Below are 19392 nucleotides of genomic sequence, written 5' to 3'. Positions count from 1 at the left end.
GCAGGACACAGTTATATATACACGCAGGGCAGGACACAGTTATAGACACACGCGGGGCAGGACACAGTTATATACACATAGGCAGGACACAGTTATAAAAACACACGGGGGTTAGGACACAGTTATATACACGCTGGCAGGACAGAGTTATATACACACGGGGGGCAGGACACAGTTATATACACACGGGTGGGCAGGACACAGTTATACACACGCGGGGCAGGACACAGTTATACACACGCGGGGCAGGACACAGTTATACACACGCGGGGCAGGACACAGTTATATATACACGCGGGGCAGGACACAGTTATATACACACGCGGGGGCAGGACACAGTTATATATACACGCGGGGGCAGGACACAGTTATATATACACGCGGGGCTGGACACAGTTATATACACACGCGGGGCAGGACACAGTTATATACACACGCGGGGGCAGGACACGCAGGGAAGGACACAGTTATACACACGCGGGGCAGGACACAGTTATACACACGCGGGGCAGGACACAGTTATACACACGCGGGCAGGACACAGTTATACACACGCGGGCAGGACACAGTTATACACACGCGGGGCAGGACACAGTTATATATACACGCGGGGCAGGACACAGTTATATACACACGCGGGGCAGGACACAGTTATATACACACGCGGGGCAGGACACAGTTATATACACACGCGGGGCAGGACACAGTTATATACACACGCGGGGCAGGACACAGTTATATACACGTGGGGCAGGACACAGTTATATATAAACGCGGGGCAGGACACAGTTATACACACAGGGGGCAGGACACAGTTATATATACACGCGGGGCAGGACACAGTTATATATACACGCGGGGCAGGACACAGTTATACACATGAGGGGCAGGACACAGTTATACACACGCGGGGCAGGACACAGTTATATATAAACGCGGGGCAGGACACAGTTATATATACACGCGGGCAGGACACAGTTATACACACGCAGGGCAGGACACAGTTATACACACGCGGGGCAGGACACAGTTATATATACACGCGGGCAGGACACAGTTATACACACGCAGGGCAGGACACAGTTATACACACGCGGGGCAGGACACAGTTATATACACACGCGGGGGAGGACATAGTTATACATACGCGGGGTAGGACACAGTTATATATACACGCGGGGCAGGACACAGTTATATACACACGCGGGGGCAGGACACAGTTATATACACGTGGGGCAGGACACAGTTATATATAAACGCGGGGCAGGACACAGTTATACACACGGGGGGCAGGACACAGTTATATACACACACGGGTGCAGGACACAGTTATATACACGCGGGAAGGACACAGTTATATACACACGCGGGGGCAGGACACAGTTATATACACACGCACGCGGGGGCAGGACACAGTTATATATACACGCGGGGCAGGACACAGTTATATACACACGCGGGGCAGGACACAGTTATATACACACGCGGGGCAGGACACAGTTATATACACACGCGGGGCAGGACACAGTTATATACACACTCGGGGCAGGACACAGTTATATACACGTGGGGCAGGACACAGTTATACACACAGGGGGCAGGACACAGTTATATATACACGCGGGGCAGGACACAGTTATATATACACGCGGGGCAGGACACAGTTATACACATGGGGGGCAGGACACAGTTATACACACGCGGGGCAGGACACAGTTATACACATGCGGGGCAGGACACAGTTATATATACACGCGGGGCAGGACACAGTTATACACACGCTGGGGCAGGACACAGTTATATATACACACGCGGGGGCAGGACACAGTTATATATACACACGCGGGGGCAGGACACAGTTATATATACACACGCGGGGCAGGATACAGTTATATATACACACGCGGGGCAGGACACAGTTATATATACACACGCGGGGGCAGGACACAGTTATATATACACACGCGGGGCAGGACACAGTTATACACACGCGGGGCAGGACACAGTTATATATACACACGCGGGGGCAGGACACAGTTATATATACACACGCGGGGCAGGACACAGTTATATATACACACGCGGGGCAGGACACAGTTATATATACACACGCGGGGCAGGACACAGTTATATATACACACGCGGGGGCAGGACACAGTTATATATACACACGCGGGGGCAGGACACAGTTATATACACACGCGGGGCAGGACACAGTTATACACACGCGGGGCAGGACACAGTTATATACACACGCGGGGGAGGACATAGTTATACATACGCGGGGTAGGACACAGTTATATATACACGCGGGGCAGGACACAGTTATACACACGGGGGGCAGGACACAGTTATACACACGGGGGCAGGACACAGTTATACACACGGGGGGCAGGACACAGTTATATACACAGGCGGGTGCAGGACACAGTTATATACACGCGGGAAGGACACAGTTATATACACACGCGGGGGCAGGACACAGTTATATACACACGCGGGGGCAGGACACAGTTATATACACACGCGGGGGCAGGACACAGTTATATACACGCGGGGCAAGACACAGTTATATATACACGCAGGGCAGGACACAGTTATACACACGGGGGACAGGACATAGTTATACACGCGGGGCAGAACACAAGTTATATATAAACGCGGGGCAGGACACAGTTATACACACGCGGGGCAGGACACAGTTATACACACGCGGGGCAGGACACAGTTATATATACACGCGGGGTAGGACACAGTTATATACACACGGGGCAGGACACAGTTATACACACGCGGGGCAGGACACAGTTATATATCCACGCGGGGCAGGACACAGTTATATATACACGCGGGGCAGGACACAGTTATATATACACGCGGGGCAGGACACAGTTATATATACACGCGGGGCAGGACACAGTTATATATACACGCGGGGCAGGACACAGTTATATACACATGGGCAGGACACAGTTATACACACGCGGGCAGGACCCAGTTTTACACACGCGGGCAGGACACAGTTATACACACGCGGGCAGGACACAGTTATATATACACGCGGGGCAGGACACAGTTATATATACACGGGGGCAGGACAGTTATACACACGCGGGGCAGGACACAGTTATACACACGCGGGGCAGGACACATTTATATACACACGCGGGGCAAGACACAGTTATATACACACGCGGGGCAGGACACAGTTATATACACACGCACGCGGGGGCAGGACACAATTATATACACACGCACGCGGGGGCAGGACACAATTATATACACACGCACGCGGGGGCAGGACACAGTTATATACACACGCACGCGGGGGCAGGACACAGTTATATACACACGCACGCGGGGGCAGGACACAGTTATATACACACGCGGGGGCAGGACACAGTTATATACACACGCGGGGGCAGGACACAGTTATATACACACGCGGGGGCAGGACACAGTTATATACACACGCGGGGCAGGACACAGTTATATACACACGTGGGGCAGGACACAGTTATATATACACGCGGGGGCAGGACACAGTTATATACACACGCGGGGGCAGGACACAGTTATATACACACGCGGGGGCAGGACACAGTTATATACACACGCGGGGGCAGGACACAGTTATATACACACGCGGGGGAAGGACACAGTTATATACACACGCAGGGCAGGACACAGTTATATACACACGCGGGGCAGGACACAGTTATATACACATAGGCAGGACACAGTTATATACACATAGGCAGGACACAGTTATATACACATAGGCAGGACACAGTTATAAAAACACGCGGGGGCAGGACACAGTTATATACACACGGGTGGGCAGGACACAGTTATACACACGTGGGGGCAGGACACAGTTATACACACACGGGGCAGGACACAGTTATATATACACGCGGGGCAGGACACAGTTATATATACACGCGGGGCAGGACACAGTTATATACACATGGGCAGGACACAGTTATATACACACGCGGGGGCAGGACACAGTTATATACACACGCGGGGGCAGGACACGCGGGGCAGGACACAGTTATACACATGAGGGGCAGGACACAGTTATACACACGCGGGCAGGACACAGTTATACACACGCGGGCAGGACACAGTTATACACACGCGGGGCAGGACACAGTTATATATACACACGCGGGGGCAGGACACCGTTACATACACACGCGGGGCAGGACACAGTTATACACACGCGGGGCAGGACACAGTTATATACACACGCGGGGCAGGACACAGTTATATACACACGCGGGGCAGGACACAGTTATATACACACGCGGGGCAGGACACAGTTATATACACACGCGGGGCAGGACACAGTTACATACACACGCGGGGCAGGACACAGTTATATACACACGCGGGGCAGGACACAGTTATATACACACGCGGGGGCAGGACACAGTTATATACACACGCGGGGGCAGGACACGCGGGGCAGGACACAGTTATACATATGAGGGGCAGGACACAGTTATATACACACGCGGGGCAGGACACAGTTATATACTCGTGGGGCAGGACACAGTTATATATAAACGCGGGGCAGGACACAGTTATACACACAGGGGGCAGGACACAGTTATACACACAGGTGGCAGGACACAGTTATATATACACGCGGGGCAGGACACAGTTATACACATGGGGGGCAGGACACAGTTATACACACGCGGGGCAGGACACAGTTATACACACGCGTGGGCAGGACATAGTTATATATACACGCGGGCAGGACACAGTTATATATACACACGGGCAGGACACAGTTATACACACGCAGGGCAGGACACAGTTATACACACGCGGGGCAGGACACAGTTATATACACACGCGGGGGAGGACATAGTTATACATACGCGGGGCAGGACACAGTTATACACACGGGGGGCAGGACACAGTTATACACACGGGGGGCAGGACACAGTTATACACACGGGCAGGACACATTTATATACACACGCGGGGCAGGACACAGTTATATACACACGCGGGGGCAGGACACATTTATATACACACGCGGGGGCAGGACACATTTATATACACGCGGGGCAGGACACAGTTATATATAAACGCGGGGCAGGACACAGTTATATATACACGCAGGGCAGGACACAGTTATACACACGGGGGGCAGGACACAGTTATACACACGCGGGGGCAGGACACGCGGGGCAGGACACAGTTATACACATGAGGGGCAGGACACAGTTATACACACGCGGGCAGGACACAGTTATACACACGCGGGCAGGACACAGTTATACACACGCGGGCAGGACACAGTTATACACACGCGGGCAGGACACAGTTATACACACGCGGGCAGGACACAGTTATATATACACGCGGGGCAGGACACAGTTATATATACACGCGGGGCAGGACACAGTTATATATACACGCGGGGCAGAACACAGTTATACACACGCGGGGCAGGACACATTTATATACACACGCGGGGCAGGACACATTTATATACACACGCGGGGCAGGACACAGTTATATACACACGCGGGGCAGGACACAGTTATATACACACGCAGGGCAGGACACAGTTATATACACACGCGGGGCAGGACACAGTTATATACACGTGGGGCAGGACACAGTTATATATACACGCGGGGCAGGACACAGTTATATACACACGCGGGGCAGGACACAGTTATATATACACGCGGGGCAGGACACAGTTATATATACACGCGGGGCAGGACACAGTTATATATACACGCGGGGCAGGACACAGTTATATATACACGCGGGGCAGGACACAGTTATATATACACGCGGGGCAGGACACAGTTATACACACGCGGGGCAGAACACAGTTATACACACGCGGGGCAGGACACATTTATATACACACACGCGGGGCAGGACACAGTTATATACACACGCGGGGCAGGACACAGTTATATACACACGCGGGGCAGGACACAGTTATATACACACGCGGGGCAGGACACAGTTATATACACACGCGGGGCAGGACACAGTTATATACACGTGGGGCAGGACACAGTTATATATAAACGCGGGGCAGGACACAGTTATATATACACGCAGGGCAGGACACAGTTATATACACACGGGCAGGACACAGTTATATACACACGCGGGGGCAGGACACAGTTATATACACACGCGGGGGCAGGACACAGTTATATACACACGCGGGGCAAGACACAGGTACACACACGCGCGGGGCAGGACACAGTTATACACATGGGCAGGACACAGTTATACACACGCGGGGCAGGACACAGTTATACACATGGGCAGGACACAGTTATACACACGCAGGGCAGGACACAGTTATACACACGCGGGGCAGGACACAGTTATATACACACGCGGGGGAGGACATAGTTATACATACGCGGGGTAGGACACAGTTATATATACACGCGGGGCAGGACACAGTTATACACACGGGGGGCAGGGGCAGGACACAGTTATACACACGGGGGGCAGGGGCAGGACACAGTTATACACACGGGCAGGACACACTAGGAGATATCTCCCAGCGTAACTTATCCTCTGGCGGGAAAGGGTACGCCATCAGTAACTTTTTAGAAATTACCAGTTTCTTATCGGGGGAACCCACGCTTTTTCACACTTCATTCACTCATTTGATGGGGGAACAAAACACTGCCTGCTTTTTCTCCCCAAACAAAAAACCCTTTTTTTTTTGTGGTACTTGGGTTAATGTCAGAAATGTGTAACACATTTTTTATTGCCGGGATCATGTAACGGATGTTCCTAGTGGATTGTGTATATGTCTCAACCTCGCCGACACTGGAGTCAGACTCCGTGTCGACATCTGTGTCTGCCATCTGAGGGAGCGGGCGTTTTTGAGCCCCTGATGGCCTTTGAGACGCCTGGACAGGCACAAGCTGAGTAGCCGGCTGTCCCACAGCTGTTATGTCATCCAGCCTTTTATGTAAGGAGTTGACACTGTCGGTTTATACCTTCCACCTATCCATCCACTCTGGTGTCGGCCCCACAGGGGGCGACATCACATTTATCAGCATCTGCTCTGCCATCACATAAGCCTCCTCATCAAACGTGTCGACACAGCCGTACCGACACACACACACAGGGAATGCTCTGACTGAGGACAGGACTCCAAACAGCCCTTTGGGGAGACAGAGAGAGAGTATGCCAGCACACACCAGAGCGCTATATAATTTTGGGATTAACACTATATTGAGCGAATTTTTCCCAATAGCTGCTTGTATATACAATATTGCGCATACATTTTGTGCCCCCCCTCTCTTTTTAACCCTTTGAGCCTGAAAACTACAGGGGAGAGCCTGGGGAGCTGTCTTCCAGCTGCACTGTGAAGAGAAAATGGCGCCAGTGTGCTGAGGGAGATAGCTCCGCCCCTTTTTCGCAGACTTTTCTGCCGCTTTTTTATGGAATCTGGCAGGGGTATTTATCACATATATAGCCTCTAGGACTATATGTGATGTATTTTTGCCAGCCAAGGTGTTAATATTGCTGCTCAGGGCACCCCCCTACCCAGCGCCCTGCACCCTCAGTGACCGGAGTGTGAAGTGTGCATGAGGAGCAATGGCGCACAGCTGCAGTGCTGTGCGCTACCTTGGTGAAGATCTAAGTCTTCTGCCGCCGATTTTCCGGACCCTCTTCATGCTTCTGGCTCTGTAAGGGGGACGGCGGCGCGGCTCCGGGAACGAACACCAAGGCCAGTTCCATGCGGTCGATCCCTCTGGAGCTAATGGCGTCCAGTAGCCTAAGAAGCCCAAGCTAAATGCAAGCAGGTAGGTTCGCTTCTTCTCCCCTTAGTCCCTCGATGCAGTGAGTCTGTTGCCAGCAGATCTCACTGTAAAATAAAAAACCTAAACTATACTTTCTTTCTAGGAGCTCAGGAGAACCCCTAGTGTGCATCCAGCTCGGCCGGGCACAGAAATCTAACTGAGGTCTGGAGGAGGGTCATAGTGGGAGGAGCCAGTGCACACCAGGTGACCTAAAGCTTTCTTTTAGAGTGCCCAGTCTCCTGCGGAGCCCGTCTATTCCCCATGGTCCTTACGGAGTACCCAGCATCCACTAAGACGTCAGAGAAATGCGGGGGCAGGGCACAGTTACACGCGCGGGGGCAGGACACAGTTACATACGCACGCGCGGGGGCAGGACAGTTATATATACACGCGGGGCAGGACAGTTATATATACACGCGGGGCAGGACAGTTATATATACACGCGGGGCAGGACAGTTATATATACACGCGGGGCAGGACAGTTATATATACACGCGGGGCAGGACAGTTATATATACACGCGGGGCAGGACACAGTTATATATACACGCGGGGCAGGACACAGTTATATATACACGCGGGGCAGGACACAGTTATATATACACGCGGGGCAGGACACAGTTATATATACACGCGGGGCAGGACACAGTTATATATACACGCGGGGCAGCACACAGTTATATATACACGCGGGGCAGGACACAGTTATATATACACGCGGGGCAGGACACAGTTATATATACACGCGGGGCAGGACACAGTTATATATACACGCGGGGCAGGACACAGTTATATATACACGCGGGGCAGGACACAGTTATATATACACGCGGGGCAGGACACAGTTATATATACACGCGGGGCAGGACACAGTTATATATACACGCGGGGCAGGACACAGTTATATATACACGCGGGGCAGGACACAGTTATATATACACGCGGGGCAGGACACAGTTATATATACACGCGGGGCAGGACACAGTTATATATACACGCGGGGCAGGACACAGTTATACACACACGCGGGGCAGGACACAGTTATATACACACGCGGGGGCAGGACACAGTTATATACACACGCGGGGCAGGACACAGTTATATACACACGCGGGGCAGGACACAGTTATACACACACGCGGGGCAGGACACAGTTATATATACACATGCGGGGCAGGACACAGTTATATATACACGCGGGGCAGGACACAGTTATATACACACGCGGGGGCAGGACACAGTTATATATACACGCGGGGCAGGACACAGTTATATACACACGCGGGGCAGGACACAGTTATATACACACGCGGGGCAGGACACAGTTATATACACACGCGGGGCAGGACACATTCTGGTGCTCGCAGATTTTGGTAAAATAGTAAAATCTGCGACAAAGTCTGAATAATCTCCTCACCCTGCAGAACAGCGCTCCATCACTATCATCATCTCACTGTCACGTCACAGCGACACAATGTAACACCCCAATTATTCTATTCATCCGCAGCTTCTCACCCGTGTCTGATGGGCGGTGCCAGTAATATCATTAAAAAAATAAAAAATATAAAAAAAGCCCAAACACAAGCAACCACCAAAGAGAAATAATATAACTGTATATATAGATATAGATATATATATAAATATAAATAAAGCAACTTGGGAAAAACTATGTTACTGACCTGTATATACTGGAGGGGAGCGCATGGGATTATGGGTAGGCACAGCCGCAGTCACTAAGCAACCAGTAGCTCTCCCGCTCATAGGCTGTAGTATCCCGTCACTCATCTTCTAGCCCCGCCCACTCCTTATTTCATACACCAAGGAGTCCATCATACAGCCCCACCCCCTCTACTCGCCATTGGTCGGACTGTCCCGTCACTCATCGTGACATGTGTAAGAGGGAGAGGGGGCGGGGCTGGCACAGAAAGGTGACTGAGTGACTGGTCCCTGTGACCAATAGCTAGAGACAGGGGCGGGGCTGGCTGAGTGACGGGTTGCTACAGCCTATGAGAGAGTGGGCGGGGCTGGTGGCTGATCCCATGCTCTATACGGTGACCCGGAAACAGTTTCCCGCCCCTTCCTGTACACAGAGCTCCGCCCCCGGTCTCCTCCAGGTAATGGCCGCCGCCCCCTCTCCTGCCGGGCAGGGTGTATGTGCTGCAGTGTGTGGTGCATGGAGTGTATATTACCAGTGTCATACACACACAGCACTGCACACACTGATCTCACTGGTGATACAAGGTTGTTACACATAGGGGGCGCTATACACACATAGGGGGGAGTTATACACACATAGGGGGCGGTATATACACATGGGGTATAAACACATTGGGGCAGTATACACACATACATAGGGGGCGGTATACACACATAGGGGGCAGTATACACACATAGGTGGCAGTATACACACAGAGGACAGTATACACACAGAGGATGGTATACGCACATAGGGGGTGGTATACACACATAGGGGGTGGTATACACACATAGGGGGTGGTATACACACATAGGGGGTGGTATACACACATAGGGGGTGGTATACACACATAGGGGGGAGTTATACACACATAGGGGGCGGTATATACACATGGGGTATAAACACATTGGGGCAGTATACATACATACATAGGGGGCGGTATACACACATAGGGGGCAGTATACACACATAGGTGGCAGTATACACACAGAGGACAGTATACACACATAGAGGATGGTATACGCACATAGGGGGTGGTATACACACATAGGGGGTGGTATACACACATAGGGGGTGGTATACACACATAGGGGGCGGTATACACACATAGGGGGCGGTATATACACATAAGGGGCCGGAATATACACATATGGGGGCGGTATATACACATAGGGGGCGGTATATACACACAGGGGGCACTATACACACATAGGGGGTGGTAAACACAGAGGGCAGTGTACACACAGAGGGCAGTATACACACAGAGGGCAGTATACACACAGAGGGCGGTGTGCACACAGAGGGCGGTGTGCACACAGAGGGCGGTGTGCACACAGAGGGCGGTGTGCACACAGAGGGCGGTATGCACACAGAGGGGGCGGTATACACACATGGAGGGCGGTATACACACATAGGGGGACGGTATACACACATAGGGGGACGGTATACACACATAGGGGGACGGTATACACACATAGGGGGACGGTATACACACATAGGGGGACGGTATACACACATAGGGGGACGGTATACACACATAGGGGGACGGTATACACACATGGAGGGCGGTATACACACATAGGGGGACGGTATACACACAGGGCAGTATGTACACAGAGGGGGCGGTATACACACATTGGGGGGAAGTATACACACATAGGGGGACGGTATACACACATGGAGGTCGGTATACACACATAGGGGGACGGTATACACACACAGGGGGGCGGTATACACACACAGGGGGGCGGTATACACACACAGGGGGGCGGTATACACACACAGGGAGGCAGTATACACACACAGGGAGGCAGTATACACACATAGGGTGACGGTATACACATGGGGCAATATAATCACACGGGTGGGGTGATATACACACCGCGGAACGCAGAAGTTAGCCGCAGCCTGGCGAGGGGACGTCGTCCGGCACGGCTTTTCAGCCTACGCAGTCAATACGGAGACTTATCTTCCGATGTATCTGTGGGGGTTGGTGCCGACTTCCTGCTCATTCAGTGTGCTATAATGTGAATTTCGGCTCATTCAGTGTGCTATAATGTGAATTTTGGCTCATTCAGTGTGCTACAATGTGTCTGCTTATTCAGTGTGCTACAATGTGAATTTCGGCTCATTCAGTGTGCTACAATGTGAATGTCGGCTCATTCAGTGTGCTATAATGTGAATTGCGGCTCATTCAGTGTGCTATAATGTGAATTTCGGCTCATTCAGTGTGCTACAATGTGAATTTCGGCTCATTCAGTGTGCTACAATGTGAATTTCGGCTCATTCAGTGTGCTATAATGTGAATTTCGGCTCATTCAGTGTGCTACAAGGTGAATTTCGGCTCATTCAGTGTGCTATAATGTGAATTTCGGCTCATTCAGTGTGCTACAATGTGAATTTCGGCTCATTCAGTGTGCTACAATGTGAATTTCGGCTCATTCAGTGTGCTACAATGTGAATTTCGGCTCATTCAGTGTGCTACAATGTGAGTTTCGGCTCATTCAGTGTGCTACAATGTGAATTTCGGCTCATTCAGTGTGCTACAATGTGAATTTCGGCTCATTCGGTGTGCTACAATGTGAGTTTCGGCTCATTCAGTGTGCTACAATGTGAATTTCGTCTCATTCAGTATGCTACAATGTGAATTTCGGATCGGATCGGATTTAAGTGATCACGCCCCCTTTTCTGGAGCACACGCGCATGATTGAGTCCTTGACTTTTGCTTACCCCCACTTTAAAATTTCCACTTCGACCACTGATGCTACCCCTGTATATTATGACAACACAGGCCACTCCTACTGTACACTATAACAGCACAGGATGCTACATTTGTATTTTATGACAACACAGGCCGCTCCTCCTGTATATTATGACAACACAGGCTGCTCCCCCTGTATACTATGACAACACAGGTCACTCCCCCTGTAAACTATGACAACACAGGCCACTCCCCCTGTATACTATGACAACACAGGCCACTCCCCCTGTATATTATGACAAAACGGGATGCTACCCCTGTATATTATGACACCACAGGCCGCTCCTCATGTATACTATAACAGCACAGGATGCTACCCCTGTATACTATAACAGCACAGGATGCTACCCCTGTATACTATATCAGCACAGGATGCTACCCCCTGTATTTTATGACAACACAGGCTGCTCCCCCGGTATAGTATGACAACACAGGCAGCTCCCCCTGTATACTATGACAACATAGGATGCTACCCCTTTATATTATGACAACACAGGCCGCTCCTCCCGTATACTATGACAGCACAGGATGCTACCGCTGTATTGTATACTATGACAACACAGGCTGCTCCCCCTGTATACTATGACAACACAGGCCGCTCCCCCTGTATACTATGACAACACAGGCCGCTCCTCCCGTATACTATGACAGCACAGGATGCTACCGCTGTATTTTATGACAACACAGGCTGCTCCCCCTGTATACTATGACAACACAGGCTGCTCCCCCTGTATACTATGACAACACAGGCTGCTCCCCCTGTATACTATGACAACACAGGATGCTCCTCCAGTATACTATGACAACACAGGATGCTACCCCTGTATATTATGACAACATGGGCTGCTCCTGTCGGGTTCACTACGATCTGCCGGTGACCAGCATACGGGTGCCGGGAGGCCGCCCGCCGGCTTGCCAACAGTGTGGCGAGCGCAAATGAGCCCCTTGCGGGCTCGCTGCGCTCGCCACGCTACGGGCACGGTGGCACGCTACGCGCGCCACACTATTTTATTCTCCCTCCAGGGGGGTCGTGGATCCCCACGAGGGAGAATAAGTGTCGGTATGCTGGCTATTGGGCTCCCGGCGCTGGTATGCTGGTCGCCGGGAGCCCGACCGCCGGCATACTGAAGACCACCCCTCCTGTCTATCATAACAACACAGGCCACTTCCCCTGTATACTTTGACAGCACAGGATGCTACCACTGTATATTATGACAACACAGGCCGCTCTACCTGTATATTATGACAACACAGGCTGCTCCTCCTGTATACTATGACAGCACAGGTGGTTACCACTGTATATTATGACAACACAGGCTGCTCCTCCTGTATACTATGACAGCACAGGATGCTACCCCTGTATATTATGACAACACAGGCCACTCCCCCTGTATACTATGACAGCACAGGATGCTACCCCTGTATATTATGACAACACATGCCACTCCTTCTGTATAGGAAGACAATACATGCCGCTTACCCTATATAATAATAGTAACACGACACCACAGGCACCTCCCCCTGTATAAAAGGGAAACACAGGTTGCTCCCCCTGTAGAGTAGGACAACACATAGTGCTCCCCTGTATAGTACAATGCCATTATATGTACAGAATAGCGGTAACGGCGGGGTCTGCGCCACCTGTATTACGGTAACGGCGGGGTCTGCACCACCTGTATTACGGTAACGGCGGGGTCTGCGCCACCTGTATTACGGTAACGGCGGGGTCTGCGCCACCTGTATTTAGATAACGGCAGGGTCTGCTTCACCTGTATTACGGTAACGGCGGGGTCTGCGCCACCTGTATTACGGTACCGGCAGGGTCTGCGCCTCCTGTATTACGGTAACGGCGGGGTGTGCGCCCTCTGTATTACGATACCTGCGGGGTCTGCGCCCCCTGTATTACAGTAATAGGACACTAGAGTGTCAGCCACCTGTACAGGGATAATGCAGCACCAGAGGCTGCTCCAGCTGCACTATAACAAGGCACCAGAGGCTGCTCCCCCTGTAGTACAGAACCTGACACCAGAGCTGCTCAGCCTATAGAATAATAATAATAATAATATCATTACCTGCTGCCAGACACAGCAATGGCTGCTCTCTGCTCCTGCTGCCTTGTGGGAATGATAGAAGGAAGGCGGAGCTCAGACCAGGGGAAAATGGCCGCCGCTCCTGACGTCACAACACGGCCAGGGAACCTATTGCTGCTGCCGGACTGGTCTACAAGAAAATGGCCGCCGGCCTCCTGCACTGAGGACATATATGACAATAGTATTTACAGAGGGCGGGGCTGTTGGCAGGGTGAAGGAGGGGAGGGGCCAGTAACCAGTAAGCAGCCTTTGCCAATCATGCCCTACTTCCTGTCTGTGCGTTCCACCTTATTTCCGGACTCTGCGTTCCACATACAGGAAGTGAGTTTTCGTCGACTGCTGCAGCCTCGCATTGTCCGTGGAGATCAGGTAATGGCGTCTTACTATACAGGGGGAGCAGCCTGTGGTGTCCTGTTATTATTATTATACAGGGGGAGCAGCCTGTGGTGTCGTTATTATTATTATACAGGGGGAGCAGCCTGTGGTGTCTCATTTTTAAAACTATACAGGGGGAGCAGCCTGTGGTGTCCTGTTATTAATACTATACAAGGGGAGCAGCCTATGTTGTCTTGTTGTTACATACAGGGGGAGCAGCCTATGGTGTCCAGTTATTATTATACAGGGGGAGCGGCCTGTGGTGTCCAGTTATTATTATTGTTATTATACAGGGGGAGCAGTCTGTGGTGTCCTGTTATTATTATTACTATACAGGGGGAGCAGCCTGTGGTGTCCTGTTATTATTATTATTATACAGGGGGAGCAGCCTGTGGTGTCCTGTTATTATTATAATACAGGGGGAGCAGCCTGTGGTGTCTCATTTTTAAAACTATACAGGGGGAGCAGCCTGTGGTGTCCTGTTATTAATACTATACTGGGGGAGCAGCCTGTGTTGTCCTGTTTATACAGGGGGAGCAGCCTATGGTGTCCAGTTATTATTATACAGAGGGAGCGGCCTGTGGTGTCCTGTTGTTATTATTATTATACAGGGGGAGCGGCCTGTGGTGTCCAGTATACAGGTTGAGCGGTCTGTGGTGTCCTGTAATTATTATTATTGTTTTTATTATTATTATTATTATACAGGTGGAGCAGCTTGTGGTGTCCTGGTATTATTATTATTATACATTGGGAGTGGTGGTGATGTCCTACAATACTGGAGGAATGGTCTGAGGTGTCCTGCTTTTAAAGACATCTGTTATTATTTTTATACTGGGGTGCAGCCTTTTGTGTCTTTATTATTATTATTTTTATTATTATTGTTATTATTATAAATTTTATTATATGTAATTGTTGGGATTGAATATATTGCTCAGTATGAAGCAAATGTATATCACACACCTGGGAGTGTCACTGTGACATCACTTATATCTATAGTAATAAAACAGGGACATGACTGGGGAGGTGAGGGGATCTGAGAGCGTCACAGTGGCATCACTTATATCTCTAGTAATAATTCAGGGACATGACTGGTGAGGTGAGGGGAACTGGGAGTGTCACAGTGAGATCACTTATATATATATATATATATATATATATATATATATAGTAATAATACAGGGACATGACTGGGGAGGTGATGGGAGCTGGGAATGTCACAGTGACATCACATATCTATAGTAATAATACAGTGATATGACTGGGGAGGTGAGGAGCTGGGAGTGTCACAGTGACATGACATATCTATAGTAATATTACAGGGACATGACTGGGGAGGTGAGGGGATCTGGGAGTGTCACAGTGACATCACATATCTATAGTAATGTAACCCCTCTTTTTCCTGGGGGTACAGTGTATATGTGCAATGTGCCTCCACCCAAGCTATTTAGAGCCCAATACTCTAATCGCTTAAGAAATACCCTACCCCTGTAGTGGTCGGTATGTGATGTAACCAGATAGGACTATGCACATTTACCTATCGTACCTTTCCTTTGTGATTTCAGGCTCTTCCACAGATACGGAGACAGTTCCACCGGTAAATATACTAGTTTTAATATGCAAGAAGTTATAGGCCACCTTATACAGTTATATCATATAATACTCAAACCATGAACCGTTCTACTAATACCCCACCTATACATAATAATCTACCCCACCTATACATAATAATATACCCCACCTATACATAATAATATACCCCACCTATACATAATAATATACCCCACCTATACATAATAATATACCTCACCTATACATAATAATATACCCCACCTATACATAATAATATACCCCACCTATACATAATAATATACCCACCTATATATAAGGTAATGCATACAATACATAAAATATGATTCCCACCCGGGTTCTCTTACTATAATCGTGCACGGTTGGGGCCCTTTCGTGTCTGTGTATAAGAAGTACTCTTGGTTATATGGGTATCCACTTGGAGCAATTGTCCTCATGATTGTTGAGCAATCCCTACTTCACGGCAATGAATAGCATGGTTTCCATGGAAGATCTAATTGTAGCGCTCCTAGACAACCTGAAACAGGAAGGTAGTACGTGGAGCTCTCCACCCTGGAATCCCTGACACCCGTGGTCTACTCGTTACATATAGTGGGGTGATGATCTGTGTTACCTGTCCCAGTATAAGCATAGCCCCACTGTAGATCCGTGGGTGTGGCTCCAGAACGTACAGAAGTCCCGGTTATTGGCACCTGTCTCTGATAGGCGAGGGGTGCTTAGTCTCCCTAGTGTATCATTTCCAAGTTTAGGTGACCCTGCGCCCTCTCTGAGCTGCTTTCATCATTATACACCACCGCACTCTTTATGACTGCTACCCGGCTGGTCATTATCTAATGGATATGGAGTCTCTAGAGGTGATATTTATACTCCTCAGATCCACCGATGCTGCTGGTCCCTGTGCTACTGTGCTGGGGGCTGGTACTTTAATAGTTAAAGGCTGATAGGGGAGTATGCAGATTAGCAGGATTTATATGGGGGCATCCTGCACTTACAATGATAGTGTGCCCGGTCTGGACCTCCCTCCGACTCCGCCTCCTCCAACAACCGGGCTCTCCCTGCGGGTTGGGTGGGATGAGGGACACAGCTCTGCCTCGGGGATAAACTGTCTGCTACTGCTGGACTCCTGGTAGCTGCTGCCCGAACTGCGATCTCCTTCCATGTACTAGCCTGCCCCGCCAGCGCTCCGCCTCCCAGCACTCTCCATGACAACCAGCCACCGGGACGTCCCTGCTCGGCGTCCACCAGGGGAAATTAACACAGCGCTTCTCACCCGCAGCGGAAGACATCCAATTCCTTTCCCCCACAGGGGCTCTCTCACTCGCAGGGAACCGCCTTCCTGTAAGCTCCCTTGTCTCAGCCGCCAGCCTTTTTCTCTCCCCAAAGTCAGCCCACCAACAAAACCGCCACTACACGCGCCCAGCCACCTCTCTCAGCACACGGGACCTCTGGAAGCTTCTCCACGATCTCCACTGCGCACTGCGCGCTTACCAGAGTCCCCTCACCTTCAGCAGGCACAGAATAATAACATGCATAAACACTATACATTATTGGATCACTAGAAAGATCCAAGTTATTATCACATATATGGTATACATCAGTTGGCAGCATCTCTATTACCTTATAGATCTACACATTCATTCATTGATTTGCCCCCTCATAGTGTCCCAAGGCCTTCAGATCACTAGGGTACTACATTAATAATACAGGGACATGACTGGGGAGGTGAGGGGATCTGGGAGCGTCACAATAACGTCACTTCTATCTATAGTAATAATACAGGGACATGACTGAGGAGGTGAGGGGATCTGGGAGCGTCACAATAACGTCACTTCTATCTATAGTAATAATACAGGGACATGACTGAGGAGGTGAGGGGATCTGGGAGCGTCACAATAACGTCACTTCTATCTATAGTAATAATACAGGGAAGTGACTGGGGTCTGAGGAGACTTGTGAGTACAGTAATACCGGGGGATGTGTCTTGGTGATGACTAGAGAGCTGACTGCTGGGAATGGGACATTATACAGTAACACCAGGGGACGTGTCTGGGTGATGACAGGAGAGGTGACTGCTGGAAATGGGACATTATACAGTAACACCAGGGGACGTGTCTGGGTGATGACTGGAGAGGTGACTGCTGGGAATGGGACATTATACAGTAACACCAGGGGATGTGTCTGGGTGATGACTGGAGAGGTGACTGCTGGGAATGGGGCATTATACAGTAACACCAGGGGGGGGGTGTCTGGGTGATGACTGGAGAGGTGACTGCTGGGATTGGGACATTATACAGTAACACCAGGGGATGTGTCTGGGTGATGACTGGAGAGGTGACTGCTGGGAATGGGACATTATACAGTAACACCAGGGGGTGTGTCTGGGTGATGGCTGGAGAGGTGACTGCTGGGAATGGGACATTATACAGTAACACCAGGGGGTGTGTCTGGGTGATGGCTGGAGAGGTGACTGCTGGGAATGCGGCATTATACAGTAACACCAGGGGACGTGTCTGGGTGATGACAGGAGAGGTGACTGCTGGAAATGGGACATTATACAGTAACACCAGGGGGTGTGTCTGGGTGATGACTGGAGAGGTGACTGCTGGGATTGGGACATTATACAGTAACACCAGGGGATGTGTCTGGGTGATGACTGGAGAGGTGACTGCTGGGAATGGGACATTATACAGTAACACCAGGGGACGTGTCTGGATGATGACTGGAGAGGTGACTGCTGGGAATGGGACATTATACAGTAACACCAGGGGATGTGTCTGGGTGATGACTGGAGAGGTGACTGCTGGGAATGGGAAATTATACAGTAACACCAGGGGATGTGTCTGGGTGATGGCTGGAGAGGTGACTGCTGGGAATGGGGCATTATACAGTAACACCAGGGGACGTGTCTGGGTGATGACAGGAGAGGTGACTGCTGGAAATGGGACATTATACAGTAACACCAGGGGACGTGTCTGGGTGATGACTGGAGAGGTGACTGCTGGGAATGGGACATTATACAGTAACACCAGGGGATGTGTCTGGGTGATGACTGGAGAGGTGA

General features: G+C 50.4%; 2 protein-coding genes across 2 annotated transcripts in view; one reads left to right on the top strand and one right to left on the bottom strand.

Moving 5' to 3' along the window:
- Positions 1-14388, bottom strand: part of LOC134983205 (zinc finger protein 271-like) — a 60173-nt gene extending 45785 nt beyond the window's left edge. The window contains exon 1 of the mRNA XM_063948946.1: positions 14352-14388. The gene's annotated coding sequence lies outside the window, so the exon portion shown is untranslated. The remainder of the gene's footprint in view (positions 1-14351) is intronic.
- Positions 14389-14655: 267 nt separating this feature from the next.
- The window catches only part of LOC134983206 (oocyte zinc finger protein XlCOF22-like), a 48426-nt gene continuing 43689 nt past the window's right edge, over positions 14656-19392 (top strand). Inside the window, exons 1-2 of the mRNA XM_063948947.1 lie at positions 14656-14738; positions 16307-16338. The gene's annotated coding sequence lies outside the window, so the exon portion shown is untranslated. The remainder of the gene's footprint in view (positions 14739-16306; positions 16339-19392) is intronic.

The sequence above is a fragment of the Pseudophryne corroboree genome (genome assembly GCF_028390025.1).
Source record: "Pseudophryne corroboree isolate aPseCor3 chromosome 3 unlocalized genomic scaffold, aPseCor3.hap2 SUPER_3_unloc_10, whole genome shotgun sequence".
In the NCBI taxonomy this organism is placed as follows: Eukaryota; Metazoa; Chordata; class Amphibia; order Anura; family Myobatrachidae; genus Pseudophryne; species Pseudophryne corroboree.
Note: the sequence above shows the minus strand (reverse complement) of the source record. Positions and strands in the feature narration are given on the sequence as shown.